Raw genomic sequence first — 14,358 nt, 5'->3', positions numbered from 1 at the left:
ATCGACTTTTGTAAGTGTTTCCCCAAATTTCAACACAGTAAGTCAAATAAGGCAGGATCAATGCATTATAGATTATTTGGAGTGCCTTTTGACTCAATATTTTTTGGGTTCTGTAGAGGATGGATATACTTCTTGCCAGTTTTTTTTTTTAACTGTATTATCTGAGGAATCCATGTAAGCATCTCGTCAATAATTATTCCCAACACATTGTGTTGGCTTACCCGTTCAATATTTACATTAGAAATTTGTATGCTGATATTTTCTTTAGTTCCTTTTTTACCAAATAACATAAACTTAGTCTTGTTGAGATTAATAGACAATTTATTGGCATTAAGCCATTGTTGTAGTTTGTATAATTCCTCATTTATTATTTGCACTAGCTTCTGTATATCCACACCTGTACAGAAAATGTTTGTATCATCAGCAAAGAGTACCATCTTTAACACAGTAGAGACTTTACATATGTCGTTTATATACAGTATAAACAATTTAGGGCCCAAAACCGAGCCCTGAGATACACCACATAAAACTTCCATTTTATTAGAAGTACTCCCTCCTATGTCACATACTGATATCTTTTGGTTAGATAGCTTCGTAACCAATCTAATACAGTGCCCCTGATCCCCATTCTCTCTAATTTATTCAATAATATTTAGTGATTTACAGTGTCAAATGCTTTTTTTAGATCAAGAAATATTCCAATAGTATATAATTTTCGGTCAATAGCATCTGTGATTATTTCCATGGATTCAGTCAGGGCTTGGGCCGTAGAATGTTCTTTTCTAAAACCATATTGACTATCATCTAACAATTTATGTTTGGTTATAAATTTATCAAGTCTATTATTGAAAAGTTTTTCTAATATTTTTGACAACTGTGGCAAAATTGAGATAGGTCTGTAGTTACCATAATCATGAACATCACCAGTTTTGTATATAGGAATAATTTTTGCTATTTTCATTTCATCTGGGAATATCCCAGTCTGAAATGATAAATTACATATATAAGTTAGTGGATATAGAATTTAATTTATTATATTCTTAATTAACTTCATATCAAAGCCGTTTGTGTCACAGGAGTTTTTTGCTGTGCATTTGGCAACCAAGTGTCTTATCTCAGGGTCCATGACTGGCTCCAAAAACATGGAGTGTAGGTTTCCTGTATAACTGTTATCGTAGTGAGAGGAGGATTCTGGAATTTTCTTGGCGAGATCAGCTCCTACAGTTACGAAAAACTCATTAAAATTGTTTGCAATAACTTCAGTATTCACTACTTTTTTATTATTAACATTCACTGCCTTTGACAAGTATACTTGTCAATTGTATTTTTTAGAGCGGTGCTAAATGGGGGCGAATCTGAGCATGCTCCACTGTAAATATCAAACTTGGAAACAACTTTACTGATGCCCAACCACCGGTAGATGACATCATTGCCCCATTTTATAGGAAATAAACACAGTTTCAGAGTCCATGGGAGAAATGGCTGTATTTTGGCAAACCTACATTTTTCTGCTGTCAATTATAAAAGAACGGGACGGGACAAAAAGTAGGGAGTCTATTCTGTTATTTGGTAGATTCGGTTTATATATAATTATTGAATGTAATATCACGTGAGTATTGGAAATGTAAAAATTTTCTATAATGACTGGCAGTGAATGAGTTAACATTAAAATATTCAGGATAAGATAGTTTATCCTTTTTATTCTTTCTTATAACTTCATTCATAATATCCCATAATTTACAAGTAGAGTTTTTGTTTTCATCTAATAATTTAGTATAATGCTGTTTTTTACAGTCCCTTAAAATAGAATTTAGCTTATTTCTATATCTTTTATATCTGTCCTCTGCCTGTTTAGTTCTTTATCTTGTCACATGGGTACGTTGTTACATTGCAATTATCTTCTCCACCGGAGGGCGCAACTATAAAGTAGAATAGGCTACCTGTACTGTACTTGTTTTCTTCTTTCTTCTTAGTTAAATGAGTCAAGTAAATTTTGTACAAACCAAACTAAAAGAAAAAAAAGAATGAAAAATGACCTTTAAAGTGTAAATGTGGTGCTCAGAAGGAGAAATGTTTTTTGTTAAAAAAAAAAAAACATCCTCTAAATGTGATTTTTGTTCCACTGGTTGCATGAAGCTTGTAATAGTTCCCGGAATTTATTTGTCGAGATGCCATGACAAACACCGGCGAGGAGCAAAAGTGTGACGTCACCACATTGATTGAAAGCTGTCTTAGCTTTGTTTTGCGTCATTGTTTGGCGATTCTGAGTCAGCAATTCTCCAGACTCAATTTGGTACTCACGGACGGTCCATCAATCCGTGACTGGCGACACTGACGCCCGTTTGCTGATGAATGAGAAAAGACTGGATTTGCTGCTGTCGCAAGCAACGATTCTCCCGCTGTATGAAAACCGGAAGCCGGGTTCTTTCCGTTTAAATAAATAATAATAAATACATTATCGCGTCTGGATGACAGACTTAAATCCATAGGCATGCGATCTGGCATCTCCATAGTAACTAATGGGTGTGAGTGACATATCCTGCCAGTGAGGTGACGTTACATGGCGATGAGTATTAAAATTAATGAGCTGAATTCATTTGGAAAATGCACGACTAGACACAAAAATGAGAACACCAGGTATTTATCAAATTTTAGACATATGCGCCATTTCCCCATCAATACCTTGAAATGTTACTCTGTAATATAATATATGTGACCCGCTCTGACAAGGGTCCGCATTTCGGCAACATTAGTTTGGAGTTAGTGACAAAAATGTTGATTTAAGAGATTTCTCCAAAAAGAGCCTCCTAGAGGTCTGTATTTTCATTTCCCAGCAGCACAAAATTGACAATTATAATAGACGTGTATGAAAATAAGCAATTATTGCAATAAGTGCATCTTTAGCCAATATGTTTTTAGCCGACTTTCGCTAGCAGCCCGTCTCAGAAACCTGCCCCAAAATAACTAGGGATGTAACGATCCAAACATCACGATAAAATATTATCACGATATGAAGGTCACGATACGATAATTAAAAATATATTTCTAATATATTTAATTTAATAATTAATATTTGAAAAAGATCACAATATTGTAAAACAGGGAGCTCATACTAAAAAAAGCACAATATTGTGTTTTTGTACATAACAGTAATGCAACTACAATCTCTAATAACAAATTGAGGCACTTACTTGCTAATGCAAGCACACATTGATCGCTTCACAAGCAAATTAGGTTCCCCTTCATCTGAGAATTAGCATAGATTTTAAACACAGAAGGCCAAAATATCCCTAATGAAAATTAAAGTGCACTAATAAACTAGCCACTAGAGGGTGCTAGAACTGCACGGATGGAAATCAAACTGACTTTTTTTTTTTTTTAACAGATGTGGTCCTTTTTAAATATTGTGAACATGATGACGATATTGTGGCAGTTTTAAGATCATGATATTGCCCTTATCATTACGTTCTTCGCCTCTAACGGCACTTGACAAATGATATAAACGGACATAGCAACCAATAAAAGTCGAAAAACACCATAATGTGAGCGTTCAGCACGGATGTGAACAGAAGACGACCGTCATAACAACCGCATCCTACCTAGCAGAAGTAAATGTTGTCATCGTTTGGCACACCGCGACGAAGGTTTGTAATCCCAACAGAGAGCATCTTCAATTCCAGGATCTCTTTCTACTTTTAATTCAACTGAAAACATCAATTAAACCATCATAACATTTTCATCATCTTGACATCGTGACTAATAGCATTTGAGACATCCACGATAAGTTATCACTACACATAATTGTCACAGACTATACCAAATGGCAAATAATCGTTTGATTCACGCAAATTAAAATTAGCCTGTTCCCCTGTGGGTGTGTCCCAAACAGATGTTTGATGAGCATTCCTCAACTTTTTCAGAGACCGGAGTACCCCCACTCAGGCACGGGGAGAACATGCAAATTCCACCCAGGAAGGCCGGAGTCTGGACTCGAACTCGAGTCCTCAGAACTGGGAGGCGGATGTGCTAACCACTCATCCACCATGCCGCCCCTAGATTAAGTAAATGAACATAATTATTAAGAGCATTCAATTTGCCATCCTGGAAAATGTGCTGATTCTAGAAATAGCATATGCGCCCTATATATAGGTGATAGCAGCTACCAGAGGAGCTGCAGAAATCAGTTCCAGCTATTTATAAAATCTTGACATTGAGAATGTGGGTTGATCCAGTCACTCAGAATGAGACCCAAGAGTGACTGTCTGTGACAAACCGGTAAAATATTAACAGCTCTGCTCCTACATGCTGTTCTATAATGATGGCACTCTCTGTGCATTGATATAATGTACAAATAATTTTATTGTCATTGATTTGTTGTGCATTTTATTTGTGATACATTTTTCGTTCTTGCACCATATGGTTTTAACATGGTATTAACAGACTGATTACAAAATATTTTTAGAAAAGGTAGACATTTCTCACAGTATTGTTTGCCCTACATTCATATGCGTATATATATATGCGAATAAATATATATATATATATATATATATATATATATATATATATATATATATATATATATTTAGATATTAAAATGTAGCTGTGAGTTTGTGTTCTCATCTGCAGTAACCGACACGATGTGTCATCATCAGGCACGTTGTAACGGTAACACTACACATCTTTATCTTCTTTAGGTTTTCAATCATCAATTCAATCGCAGTTAAAACCCTGTGAGAAATTCATCGTACAGCTAACAAAAAAAAAAAGTAAAATCTTTAATAGAAATACAATTGTAGACAAATTGAGTTGAGTTCATCCATAAATAACTGGTTAGCATCTCTATTTAAACCGGGGATGTGCAAAGTTTCATTTACCACTGAACCAATTCATCATTGTAGGTATAAACTATGTTATTTTTATATATACAGTACACCATTTTAGTCAAGCAAAACAATGATTTTCAGAATTTTGTTGTGGCCACTGGCCCTATGGAATGATGAATGGTGCAGGTGAATGTACTCAAATTCAAACAATGCCCAGCCCTGGATACTATGTTCTACACTGTTTTGCTTTCAGTCATTTGTTCCCCTGGCAGTGACTCCTTCATTTCCAATTAATAATACTGTGCCATAATACTGCATATGTTTAAAATACAGAGTGCATGAATGCTAGTGTATCACACTACAGTCCTGAGTACAACCGTTTACTCCTCACAAGGGTCACGGGGGTGCTGGAGCCTATCCCAGCTGGCTTCGGGCAGTATGCGGGGTACACCCTGAACTGGTTGCCAGCCAATCCAGAGCACTAAGTATTTTGCACAGCGCCAACCGGTAAAAATGGAGCAATCCGGGAGCGCCTAATTCACTAAACACGCGCAGATGGGGAATCCGTCACTAAGGGCGCTGCCAACCAGATTGCGCCCCGGTGCGCCGGTGTTATTTGCGTGTACGTAAATTAGGTAAATTGCATACATTTGGTGCATAATATGCCCACCCCAATGCAAATGAGACTCATTGATATACAGCGTCTAATTCACTAACTCCAGCGCGAATAGCCACATGGAGTTTGAGTGACGCAAATAACGTTTATGGAAGGCTGGTGTAAACTTGGCGCTTCCTCGATCCCGGGATCATGACAGCACACTCTTAGAAGTAAAAGTGCTTGTTAGAACCTTTTTAGGTTCCCCAGCTTGTCCTTATAGGAGAACCCTTTTTGGGTTCCTGTTATAACCATTTATGAAGGTTCCACCTGGAACCCTACAAAAGGGTTCTACCGAGAACATAACGGGTTATACCCAGAACCTTCTGTAAAAGGTTCCACCCAGAACCCTGTATGAGAGGTTCAACAAAGAACCCTTTAAGGGTTTCATCTACATCTCACACAGGGAGTTCCACTGAGAACAAACAAACAGGCAATTAGTAGCACCAATACAGTATGAGAACAAACAAACAGGCAATTAGTAGCACCAATACAGTATACATGAAGCCATTTATAAAAACTAAAGTAAAACCATGCATGGTCGAATGAGAGCAGTCCGAGTATGCAGTCATTTATTTAATTCATTTATCAGCATATCATAATGATGACTGAATAAGCCTGGCTCCTCTAACAAGAGCCTTCACTGGCACAAAATCTCAGGTGAAAGTGAAGGAACCCCACAAGGTTTTCATATTAATTACTTTTAATAAAGTTGAAATACTTTTTCAGTAAAATAAATTACTGAAAAAGGATGTTCAATAGTCACCCTTAATCCATTTGTTGAAGGCCAGGCACTTCTTTTTTGTCCAAACTCTCTTATGTATACAAAAGAGAAACAAATGTGAACATTAAAAAAAAATCAACCATTCTGCCATAAGGGTCCTAGAGTCACACGTGCTGAAATAATAGATTTAGCTTACCTGGATTATTTGAGGTTTCCGATTGCTTGATATTTGACTTCTATCCAGCTTGTCATACATATTCATATACAGGTGATCACGTGAGTGAATAGTAATTACCACTGATATGTCACACCTGTTTTGAAGAGGACGGAGCATGTAATGTCAGGGTCCGGTTGGTGGAGGGCCCAAATGCAGAGAGAGACAACAGGTGGATGGAGTGATGAGGGTTTATTAAACAGAAAGCGCTGTAGAAGGTAGCAGTCCAAGGAACGAGTTGTTGATTGACGAGCAAGGCCAGAAGCGGAGGGAGTCTAGGCAGGCAAGCGGCAGGGTACACAACTGGGGAGAGCAAAGATCAGGTAAGTCAAATGCAATAGGCACGCAACAAATGACTAGATAGCTAGAAGCACGAACTCTGACGGAGTGTGTTGATCTGGCGACGAGGTGGAGTTGGGGACCAGCTTAAATACACAGCACTTGATGGAGATGATTGCTTGCACCTGGTCCCAGCTCCACTCGCCGCTCCAATCCTGCTGAGGGACACACCCACACTAACACGCTCAAGGGGCAGAGTCAGGAGACCTGACAGCATTCCCCCCCCGACGGGCGCCCCCTGGCGCCCGACCCAGGCGACCAGGATGCCAACGATGAAAGTCGCGGATGAGCGACTTGCACAACACCTGCCGGGCGGGGACCCAGCTCCGCTCCTCCGGCCCATAGCCCTCCCAGTCCACGAGGTACTGGAGGCCACGTCCCCGACGTCGCACGTCCAGAAGCCTCCGAACAGAGTAAGCGGGATGCCCGTCGATCACCAGGGGTGGAGGAGGGGGCGGCCTAGGGCGGGACAGGGGACAAGAAGACACAGGCTTGACCTGGGACACATGGAAGGTAGGGTGAACCCGAAGAGAGGCAGGTAGGTTGAGACGGACCGAACAAGGGTTCACCAGGGCAACGATCTCAAAGGGGCCAATGAAGCGGGGCGCCAGTTTCTTAGACTCCACCTTGAGTGGAAGGGTACGAGAGCTGAGCCAAACCTTCTGGCCAACACTGTAGACCGGCGCAAGAGTGCGACGGCGATTGGCCTGGACCTGCGACCTTGCTGTAGCACGGAGCAGCGCAGCACGAGCCAACCTCCAGGACTTTGCGCACCTGCGCAGATGGCTCGTGATGGACGGGACGGCGCAATCCGCCTCCTGAGAGGGAAACAATGGGGGTTGATAGCCCAAGGAGCACTGAAATGGAGACATGCCCAGGGAGGAATTAGGCAGAGTGTTGTGCGCGTACTCGACCCATGCAAGCTGAGCGCTCCAAGTAGCCGGGTTCGCCTGGGTCATACAACGAAGGGCAGACCCCAATTGCTGGTTGGCCCGTTCTGCTTGCCCATTCGTCTGTGGATGGTACCCAGAGGATAAGCTCACACCGATGCCCAGACCTGTGCAGAAGGCTCTCCAGACTTGAGAGGTAAATTGGGGGCCCCTGTCGGACACAATATCAGAGGGGATTCCATGCAAACGAAATACGTTGTTTATCAGAAGCACAGCAGTCTCTTTTGCTGACGGAAGCTTTGGCAGGGCAAGGAAGTGAGCAGCTTTGGAAAATCGGTCCACAATGGTAAGGATAACGGTATTACCTTCTGAGGGAGGGAGGCCGGTGACAAAGTCTACCGCGATGTGCGACCAAGGGCGGCTGGGGATGGGGAGTGGATGGAGTAAACCGGAAGTGGGTTTCGAGGAAGTCTTACTCCGAGCACACACCGTACAGGCCGAGACAAAAGCTCTTGTGTCTTCATCCATTGAGGGCCACCAGAAGCGCTGTCGGAGGAATGCCAATGTCCGGCGGATTCCAGGGTGACAGGTTAGGCGTGATGAATGTCCCCACTCAAGGACCTGGGCACGGACAGAGGCAGGAACAAACATGCGGTCACTGGGCCCCCCATCTTGGTCAGGTTGTCCCTGTTGGGCCTTCTTCACCACCGACTCAATCTCCCAGGTGAGTGACGCCACAAAGCAAGTAGGAGACAAGATGGGTTCTGACTCAGACTCCCCGCTATCCGGTGTGAATTGGCGGGACAGTGCATCAGGCTTGACATTTTGGGATCCTGGGCGATAGGACAATGTAAATGTAAATCGGTCGAAGAATAATGCCCACCTTGCCTGCCTTGAGTTCAGGCGTTTAGCTAATCGGATGTATTCCAGGTTTCGATGGTCCGTCCAAACAATGAATGGCTGGTCCGCCCCCTCCAGAAGGTGTCGCCATTCCCCAAGGGCAAGCTTGACCGCCAAGAGTTCCTTGTCTCCAATGCTGTAATTGCGTTCGGCCGGGGATAGCCTCCGAGAAAAGAATGCGCAGGGATGCAGCTTACTGTCCAATTCCGCTCGCTGCGATAACACAGCGCCCACACCCACGTCTGAGGCGTCCACCTCAACAATGAATTGCCGGGTGGGATCGGGGTGGACTAGGATGGGAGCCGAAACAAAACGCTTCTTCAGTTCTTTGAAGGCCATGTCAGCATCGCTGGACCACCGGAAGGACTTTAGGGAGGATGTGAGGGCCGTGAGAGGGGCGGCCACACGGCTGTAGTTCCTTATGAATCTACGATAAAAGTTTGCAAAGCCAAGAAAACGCTGCAACTGCTTACGGGAGCAGGGTGTGGGCCAATTGGCTACTGCGGTCACCTTGGCTGGGTCCATTTGAAGCTCCCCCTTGGCTATGACGTACCCCAGAAAGGTTGTCTTGGGGACGTGGAACTCACACTTCTCAGGTTTGACATATAGTTTGTTCTCAAGAAGCCTCTGAAGAACTCGTCGCACATGTTGCTCATGTTCAGCCCGGGAACTGGAAAATACAAGAATGTCATCTAGATACACGAACACAAACACACCTATCATGTCCCTCAGGACATCATTAACAAATGCCTGGAAGACTGCAGGGGCATTTGTGAGACCAAACGGCATGACTAGATACTCATAGTGGCCGCGATGGGTGTTGAAGGCGGTCTTCCACTCGTCCCCCTCCTTGATGCGGACCAGGTGGTAGGCTTGGCGAAGGTCCAGCTTAGTGAAGAAAGTAGCACCATGGAGTGGAGTAAAAGCAGAGTCAATAAGGGGTAACGGATATCGGTTCTTTATTGTAATACTGTTAAGTCCTCTGTAGTCCACACAGGGACGCAGTGTCTTGTCCTTCTTGTCTACAAAAAAGAAGCCTGCTCCAACAGGCGAAGAAGATGGTCGGATGATTCCTGCAGCCAATGATTCGGATATGTAGTCCTCCATAACTTGTCGTTCCTGCCGAGAGATATTGAACAGTCGACCACTGGGGAGTGGTGCACCGGGCTTGAGGTTAATGGTGCAATCATATGGTCTGTGTGGGGGCAAAGAAGTGGCACGATGTTTACTGAACACAGGCGCTAGGTCATGATAACAAGTAGGAACGCGAGTTAGGTCTGATTGCACTTGTTGATTTGGGCTACTGGAGGTTCCAGCAGCTGACCCCAAACAGTTCTGGTGGCAGAAGTCACTCCAGGAAGTGATCTTGCCTCTTGGCCAATCAATGTCGGGGTTGTGGAGCTTTAGCCAAGGCATACCAAGCACTAAGGGAACTTGTAAATTATCAAATACATAAAAACTGGTGACCTCGAGGTGGTTACCTGACAGTGTGAGGGAGACTGGAACTGTCTCTTGGTTTATGTTAAAGAGTAGCTGTCCGTTGAGGGCCCGGGCTTTGATGGGGGCCGATAGTGGCAGGAGGTCGATGCCCATCTGCTGCACTAGACTGCGGTCTATTAGGTTGTCATCTGCACCGGAATCAATAAGAGCAGAGAGAGGCATTGAGAGATTTTTCCAACAGAGGGCAGCAGAGAGCTGGAAACGACCTGGGGACGGGGAGTCAGAAGACGTCAGACTCACCCTCCGTTCCTTGTTGGTGGATGGACCATATCGTCTCGCGGGTAGCGCGCTGCATTTTGCGACAAAGTGCCCGTCTCCTCCACAGTAGAGGCATAAATTGGCAGCGCGTCTACGCATTCGCTCCTCTTCAGTGAGTCGAGCACGCCCCAACTGCATCGGCTCGCCGTCAACCGCCGGGGGCGATATGGGGGCTGGAACCGGTGTGTCAAACGAGGAAGCGGAGGACGTGCGTTGACGTGGGAGGGGAAGTTCAGCAGGCGAGGACCGATATCGCGAACGTTCCCTCTGGCGTTCACGAAGCCGGCAATCCAGTCTGATGGCAAGGCTAATAAGTTGATCGAGGCTCGTGGGCTCATCTCTAGAGGCCAGTTCGTCTTTTAGTGTTTCGTTTAGCGCACCCCTGAAGACCTCTTGGAGCGCCTCGTCATTGAAGTGGCTTTCGGCTGCAAGCGTTCTAAAGGTAACTGAAAATTCGGCCACGCTGCGAGATCCTTGCCGCACTGACATAAGCCGCCGAGCAGCCTCCCTTCCCCGGACTGGGTGATCGAACACCTTCCTCATCTCCTGTGTAAAGGAGGAATATGACGCGCAAACTGGGGACTGTCGCTCCCACTCTGCGGTGGCCCACGATAGCGCGGGACCCCGAAGGCAGCCAATGAGGTAAGATATTTTTGCTTGCTCTGTAGAATACGACAGGGGTTGCTGGCCAAACACTAACGAGCATTGCACCAGAAAATCACGGCAGGCGCCCAGGTCGCCATCATACGGGGCCGGTGCAGGTACAAAAGGTTCCTTTAGCGTTTGCGTCGGGAGTGTGGGTGGTGGCGGCGTGGGCTGGTTCTGTTCTCGGATCTGCAAGGAGGCCAGTTGTTTCTGTAGGGCAGAAAAGGCTTGTGAGAACTCCCGTACCTGGCTCATTAATAAGGTAATTGCCTGGTCGTGCTGGTCCAGGAGGGCTCCTTGCCCAGCTAGCCTCCGGTGGACAGGATCGGTCTCTGCTGGGTCCATGTGGCCAGATCAAGCTGTCAGGGTCCGGTTGGTGGAGGGCCCAAATGCAGAGAGAGACAACAGGTGGATGGAGTGATGAGGGTTTATTAAACAGAAAGCGCTGTAGAAGGTAGCAGTCCAAGGAACGAGTTGTTGATTGACGAGCAAGGCCAGAAGCGGAGGGAGTCTAGGCAGGCAAGCGGCAGGGTACACAACTGGGGAGAGCAAAGATCAGGTAAGTCAAATGCAATAGGCACGCAACAAATGACTAGATAGCTAGAAGCACGAACTCTGACGGAGTGTGTTGATCTGGCGACGAGGTGGAGTTGGGGACCAGCTTAAATACACAGCACTTGATGGAGATGATTGCTTGCACCTGGTCCCAGCTCCACTCGCCGCTCCAATCCTGCTGAGGGACACACCCACACTAACACGCTCAAGGGGCAGAGTCAGGAGACCTGACATGTAATCTGTAGCAAAATCGTCATTCATCGCCCAGCCCAATCATCATGGCAGCCAGCTTCCAGGACACATAGACTAAAATCCAGCTTTTCCCCAGAGTAACACGACCACAACCAAACATTTGCACCATCCGTACACCAGTGTGAGCAGAACTGAAGGCAATGTGTGTAAAATGCCTTGCCCGAGGACTCAATGGCACAAATTGAAGAGAGTGGGATTTGAACAGCTGACCTTCTGGCTACTCCTCAAACATCTCTACCCCCTGAGCCACAGCCACCATTCACCCAGAAATAGGTCAACTCCCCAATTTTCAAAAGTGAATAACCTGTATGTATATATATATATATATATTTTTTTTTTGTGTTGCTACATTATATATTTGAATTGTATTCTTGGGTTAAGTGTTGTATATCACAAATTGGAAATTTTCATACAAAAAAAGTTATTCTGTAGACAAATGCCTCTTAACCCAGTCTCAGTCGCATAGTGTACTAACAAAAAAGAAAGAGTGGGAATTGAACAGCAGACCTTCTGGTTACTAAACATGCAGCTCTACCTCACAGCCAGAAGCCACACGCAACAAGAAATAGACAAGAAAACCTTAGAATTTCTGAGTGAATAGGATGAGATTTGAGTACATTTACCAGTTTCCATCCATCCATCCATTTTCTTGACCGCTTATTCCTCACAAGGGTATTTACCAGTTTATTAAAGAAATAAAAAAAGGCTACTCAAAGGGTGAAGTACAAAGGCACAACCTTCAGGTTCGGGGACAGCCAGTGTACCAAATGAGCCATGCTCCTCCTACTGTGTGTTATTATATTGCTGGGTATTGCCGTCAACCTCACGATACGATACGTATCACGATGCAGGGGTCACGATACGATACGTATCGCGATACATATGTATCCCAATACTTGATCTTCAAGGCGATACGTATCCCTGTATATTACATTAATTTTCTTGCATTTTATAATAACAGTCATATGTATACCTAAAGGATATGTTTGTTATGCTGACTAGCAAAAATATTTTTGTTAGCATCTCTTCTGGTTTACCACCAAGCGGCATGCCTGGTCTAAATGTGCACGCACTGCAGAGCAAGGAGCAGTTTTCCCAAACACACCGGGAAAATGTATTAATATGCATGAGCCGATATTAGCAAAAATATCAAAGTATTAAAATTACTCTAAAATGTGCTTATTTGAAATATTTGGGGAAATAAAAACAGCATTTTTTTCCCATGTAACAAATTCTATTTAGTTTTTAAACAACATATACAAAATTTGGTACATTAAGACACGTGCCATGTTAAGTTTATAAGTAAATCAATGTTGATATTCTTCCTTTGCTTTTATTTTTCTTGGCAAGACACAGAGTCCAATCACTGGTGAGCTTTTTTTGCATTAATTGAAGGCAATTAACTTCAAAGAAGCTGAAGGTTTTTATTTTTTAGGTACAATGCAAGCTGCAAAGGCAAACCGTTAACTGCCTATTTAAAGTTAATGAGCAATATCGATTCTGACACCTGCGTATTGATAAGTGCATTGTAATGAGGCCCGCAACGATATATTGCCGTATCAATTTTTTGAGCACACCCCTAGTTAGTATATTGCTGGTGTCAGGCGGAATCCTTCTCCAAGTTTGCCTTATTTTGGACACACCGGCAATGCAATATAAGGAAAAACATGATTGGCATAGCTCAGGTGATATGGTGGTTGTCTCCCAACCTGAAGGTCTTGAGTTCGGTCCTCAATGCTGGAGTAACTTTTTTTTTTTTTTTAACTGGTAAAATGTACTCAAAACTCGTTGTAGAATTTTCTTAGAATTTTTGAGTGAATACTGAAACATGACTAAACATTTGAAAATTTGATGGTAAGGATCTTCTAATACCCATGTTTTCAACAGCCCTTCAAGAACCTCTTCTTCCAAAAAGAGTTCTCTGTCTTGAAACGGTTCTTACGGGAACCCTGAACCTCAAAAGAACCCTTGAAGATGTATTAATTTTCCAAAAAAGGGTTCCCCAGAAGCCCATAGTTCTGGATAGAACCTCTGCCCTTCATGAAGAAGCCCTTTTGGAACCCTTACTTCTAAGCATGCAGTGCATGATGGCATGGAGATGGTGCCCGTCCCTTTCAGGCTGATCATTCAGAAAGAGAGAGAGAGAGAGAGAGAGAGAGAGAGAGAGAGAGAGAGAGAGAGAGAGAGAGAGAGAGAGAGAGAGAGAGAGAGAGAGAGAGAGAGAGAGAGAGAGAGAGAGAGAGAGAGAGAGAGAGAGGGAGGGAGGGAGGGAGGGGGGACATTTTTCTATATGTTGGTTTATGACACATGACGTAACCCAGGCTGGTCGGCATAGGCAGTGGGCGCAGGGGCATTTTACGATCATTTTTACATGCCAGATGCATACTGTACTCCCACGTCAAACCTCTGAAAATATATTTTTTTTAAATCATCGCACCAATAATTTGTACTTTATGAATAAATGACGTTGTTGTTGTCCTCTGCTCTTGACAGCTTAATGGCACTAAATGAGGAAAACGCTTCTGCACCTCTCGGTCCAACCATCTTTCTTGTAACTGTTTCTATACTACCATGTCCTTGACGCAAATCCATTTCCATAT

General features: G+C 43.8%; 2 long non-coding RNA genes across 2 annotated transcripts; both read right to left on the bottom strand.

The window, feature by feature from the left end:
• Nucleotides 1-6,596: 6,596 nt before the first annotated feature.
• On the bottom strand, nt 6,597-6,966 carry LOC144032266 (uncharacterized). The gene is made up of 2 exons (XR_013287740.1): nt 6,798-6,966; nt 6,597-6,722 (listed from the first exon to the last, which is right to left on the bottom strand). It is a non-coding gene; the product is annotated as an uncharacterized LOC144032266 (long non-coding RNA).
• Nucleotides 6,967-11,364: 4,398 nt separating this feature from the next.
• Nucleotides 11,365-11,730, bottom strand: LOC144032159 (uncharacterized). Its single transcript, XR_013287698.1, has 2 exons — nt 11,566-11,730; nt 11,365-11,490 (listed from the first exon to the last, which is right to left on the bottom strand). It is a non-coding gene; the product is annotated as an uncharacterized LOC144032159 (long non-coding RNA).
• Between the last annotated feature and the right edge of the window lie 2,628 nt (nt 11,731-14,358).

The sequence above is a fragment of the Festucalex cinctus genome, chromosome 12, assembly GCF_051991245.1.
Source record: "Festucalex cinctus isolate MCC-2025b chromosome 12, RoL_Fcin_1.0, whole genome shotgun sequence".
Classification (NCBI taxonomy): Eukaryota; Metazoa; Chordata; class Actinopteri; order Syngnathiformes; family Syngnathidae; genus Festucalex; species Festucalex cinctus.
This window is presented reverse-complemented; position numbering and strand designations above follow the sequence as displayed.